The sequence below is a fragment of the Scomber scombrus genome, chromosome 3 (genome assembly GCF_963691925.1).
Source record: "Scomber scombrus chromosome 3, fScoSco1.1, whole genome shotgun sequence".
NCBI classification, from domain to species: domain Eukaryota; kingdom Metazoa; phylum Chordata; class Actinopteri; order Scombriformes; family Scombridae; genus Scomber; species Scomber scombrus.
The window spans coordinates 34,361,470-34,366,171 of NC_084972.1; the positions used below are offsets into that span (position 1 = coordinate 34,361,470).

General features: G+C 48.5%; 1 pseudogene; it reads left to right on the forward strand.

Annotated features, from left to right (window-relative positions):
* Positions 1-1,178: 1,178 nt before the first annotated feature.
* On the forward strand, positions 1,179-3,271 carry LOC133976634 (uncharacterized; annotated as a pseudogene).
* Positions 3,272-4,702: the final 1,431 nt, after the last annotated feature.

Below are 4,702 nucleotides of genomic sequence, written 5' to 3' on the forward strand. Positions count from 1 at the left end.
GACTTGAAAGGACCCACAACCCCAACGCAAGCGTGAGGCTGGCACATCCCTCACAGAGCGCATCAGTTCCCTCTCCCTACGAGACTGTTCCAAGGCTGCCTCACAGGGTGGACCAAAGACCTCTCCTGGCACCACTGGAGCTGCCAGCACAGCAATGCAATCCTGGTCGGACAGATTGGATTGTGACAGCCAGACTTGGTGGCGTGCCTGCACCATGGAGTCCATTGATTAGCCAAGGGCTTGGGCATGCGCACTGGTGACCCGCAGCAACATGTCCGCCACACGGAGTATCTCAGCCATCTCATCACTTGGGGCTGCTGAAGCCAAATCTTGCAGCAGGCCCTCCAAATAAAGTAGCAACTAAGAATTGGTGCACGCCAGCCTGGCTGCCTGGTTATCAGTGGCCCTGCAGCGCCTGTTAGGGTGATTTGCATCCCTGCCAGCCCTTGCCATAGCTCCTGCCAACATAGCAAAGGTGGCCCCAACGTGGGGGGCCGTGGCCACCCCATGTGTTTCAGCCCCTGCAATGTTAGCCGGTTGGGTCCTTGGAAGGGCTGCAGAACTAGGAGCCCCCCAAGATGACTGCAGCTCAGACATAAAATCAGGAAGGACAGGGAGCCTGACTGACCTGCATCGCTGTGAGCCCCTGCCAAACACTGAAGCAGCTGGAAGCGGAGATTGGCAGACCAGCTGTGCACGTGCTGCCGCCCTTGTAATCACAGCCCTATCAGAACGGTCCATCGGCTCAAGCTCTGAAGCCTGTGAAGAGCCATTCCCCAAATCTGAGAGCGACTGGACATCCTTCTCGGAATGGGGGTCGTGCAGATCCTCCAAACTGTCAGAGGCTGCGACAGAAAGCAAATCTGTTTCTTTATCCCAGACATCAGGAGCTGGCCTACCCATGACAGGCAGCCTCCGAACGCTTCCTCTTCCGCGTGCGCAACTTAGCCTCGTGCAACCACTTTTAAAGAAACCAAACCTGGATCCCTCTGTTATCCCTCTGTTATCTCTCTGTTAGCCAATTTCTAAATTTCCTTTTTTAAGCAAAATTTTAGAAAAAGTGGTTTCAACCCAACTTTTAAGTTTTATGTCTCAAAATGACATCTTTGAGACATTTCTGTCAGGTTTTAGAGCATTACATAGCACAGAAACAACCCTCCTCAAGGTAAATTCAATATCATGCCGCCTTGGTGACTGATCCGGTGAAAGCCTATGTGGTCGTCATCTATCGTCCACCAGGACAACTAGGCGACTTCTTCATGAGCTTGACACCCTGCTGTCATCAATTCCTGAGCATGAGTGTCCCATGCTCGTCCTCGGAGACATGAACATCCACTTGGACAGTGCCAGCTCGGTTGACTTCCTGTCTCTGGTTCACTCATTCGACCTAAGACAGGTCCCGACTCCACCGACTCACAAGGCTGGCAAAGAGCTTGATCTCATTCTTGCTCGGAGCTGCACCACGGACAACCTAAGGGTCACCCCTCTCCATCTCTCAGACCACTTCTTCATTCACTTCAATGTCCAGCTACCAGAACAACCCCCTACCTCCCCACCCATGGTTTCCATCCGCCGCAATCTCCGCAACCTGTCTCCCACCCACTTCTCCTCTGTGCTCTCCTCTTCTCTTCTGCCTCACGACACGTTCTCCTCCCTGCAGGTTAATGATGCCACTGATTCTCTATGCTCTACCCTGAGCTCATGTCTGGATAGCCTGTGTCCACTATCCACCAGACCTGCTCGATCGACCCAGTCGCACCCTTGGCTGAGTGACACCCTCTGGACAACGCGCACTGACCTCAGAGCAGCCAAGAGGAAATGGCACAAATCCAAAACAACTGAAGATCTTGCAAGCTACCAGACACTGCTGTCCTCCTTCTCCTCGAGTATCACTGCTGCAAAGAAGGCCTTCTTCAACGATAGGATCAATGGTGCCACAGACACGCGTAAGTTATTCACCACCTTCAAAGCTCTGCTTTACCCTCCACCACCTCCTCCAGCTACTAACCTCACTGCTGATTGCTTCGCCTCCATTTTTACTGACAAAGTGGCAGCCATCAGCAGCCAATTCTCTAAACAACGACCTCACAACCTGTCTTCTCCAAACCTGGGCTCATCGTTCCATGGTTTTACCCCCCTCACTGAGAATGAGGTATCTAAACTAATAACATGTAGCCGTCCTACCACCTGTCCGCTAGATCCAATCCCATCTAACCTCCTTCAAGCTATTTCACCGACTGTCACCCCGGCAGTCACACATATGATTAATTCTTCCCTCACTTCTGGCTCCTTCCCCTCTGCTTTCAAAGTGGCTAGGGTCGCACCACTGCTCAAAAAACCCTCACTTGATCCCACCTAAGTAAAAAACTATCGACCCCTCCTCTTTGCCATATACACCACCTCGCTGGGCCTAATCATCCGCTCGCATGGTTTTTCATACCACTGCTATGCGGCTGATACTCAACTCTATCTGTCTTTCCAGCCTGACGACCCCACTGTCTCAACGCGGATCTCGGATTGTCTCGCTGACATATCCACTTGGATGAAGGACTATCATCTTCAACTAAACCTGGCGAAAACTGAAATGCTGGTATTCCCGGCCAAACAAGGTATTCATCACAACATCAATATTAAAATTGACTCTCTATCTCTTGTTCCTACCAAGGCTGCTAAGAATCTAGGTGTCATTATTGATGACCAACTGACATTCTCGGACCATGTTGCCGCCGTCTCCCGGTCGTGCCGCTTCGCCCTATTCAACATCCGAAAAGTCAGGCCGTACCTGACCCAATATGCCACTCAACTGCTGGTACAAACCTTGGTGATGGCCCGTCTCGACTACTGCAATGCTCTCTTAACAGGTTTGCCGGCCTGCGCGGTGAAGCCACTGCAGATGATATAGAATGCGGCGGTGCGACTGGTGTTCAACCAGCCAAAGAGGGCACACGTCACTCCGCTGCTTATCGAGCTCCACTTGTTACCTGTAGCTGCTCGCATCAAGTTCAAGATTCTTATGCTTGCCTACAGAGTGATTGTTGGGAATGCTCCCACCTAATATGTTACCCCCCGGATGCTGCGTTCAAATGAACATCGCCTGGCTCTGCCGGCCGTACAACTACGGCAATCCAAGATATTCTCATTTGCAGTTCCAAGTTGGTGGAACGAGCTGCCGAAAACCACCAGAGCAGGGGCCTCCCTCTCTGTCTTTAAGAAGCACTTGAAAACCCAGCTCTTCAGAGAGTACCTCCTCTCTAAACTTACAATTACTTAGCACTCTTAACTTACAACTACTTAGCACTACTTAGCCGTATTTATTTATTGTCACACTAATGTCTGTGTTGCAATGTAACTTGAATGTTATTCTCCCTTGTAAGTCGCTTCGGATAAAAGCGTCTGCTAAATGACTAAATGTAAATGTAAATGTAACCAACAACATTCTTTTAACAATGGACAGGGGATAGAGCACAGTTTTAATTGATCATCTTAAAACTTGGGTGGGCATCAAGGACACTGCACTGATTGGTTTTATTCTTACCTTTTAGAAAGAACCTTTGCGGTCACTACCGGTAACTACACCTCCTCCACATCCCACATTAGCTGTGGTGTACCGCAAGGTTCCATTTTAGGTCCAATTTTATTTTCTATCTATATGCTCTCACTTGGCCAAATCATCCAACGACACAACGTTTCTTTCCATTGCTACGCAGATGACACACAGATATACCTTCCCCTGAGATCTGGTGACCCAAGAAGCCTAGCTGCTGCTGTAGACTGTCTCCATGATGTCAACTGTTGGATGGCACAACATTTCCTTCAACTTAACAACTCCAAAACAGAAATAATACTGTTCAATCCCCCAAATACAAAAAATCCCATCAGTCTTGATCCCCTGTCTGCGAACATCAAGCCCACTGCCAGAAATCTTGGAGTCCTGTTTGACCCAGAATTATGTTTCATTCCTCATATCACAAAAACTGTCCAGTCTAGTCGAGTAGTTATCTAACTATATATATTTAGTACCAGTCAAAAGTTTGGACACACTTTTTTCTTTATTTTCACAGTTTTTTACATGAATATAAAAGAGGAAATAAATGTTTTAGCCCTTCATGCTGGTCAGTTCCACACCAGTCCCAACCAGACAGAAACCAGTATGAGTGTGCTGGTGATGGACTGAGGCTCTGCTGAGGTCTAATGCTGCCTGTGTCCTGCTGATAAGCTGCAGTCCCACTAACCTCTGGCAGGTCTGTGTGCCTCAGCAAATCAGGACTCAGAGCTCTAATGAGACAGCAGTTTAGTCTAAAGTGTCCTCTGATAAAACCAGTGAAATCTTTACCACTATAATGAAGCCATACTATGTTACTGGGATAGAGTTCACAGGGAGCCTTTTCTACAGTATCTATAATGATCCGTCATAGCTAGAAACAGGTGGGGGCGTGGTCCTCATGGTGGAGCAGCTGTGTCTTCTGTATCAAACATGCTTTATATTTGTGGACAGTGATATTTCTGCAGTATAGTAGATGAACTCTGGGTGTGCTCGCTGTCTGAGTGGAGTTCAGAGCTTCGTCCTTACTGTCTTTTTATTTAGCTCGTAGTAATCAGGATGAATTCTGGGAAATGAAGTTTGACTTTGTTTAGTTCAGTTTTCCTCTTCCATCTGCAGCGCTCTCTCCTGCTTCTCTTTCTTTCTCTCACTCATTTGTTC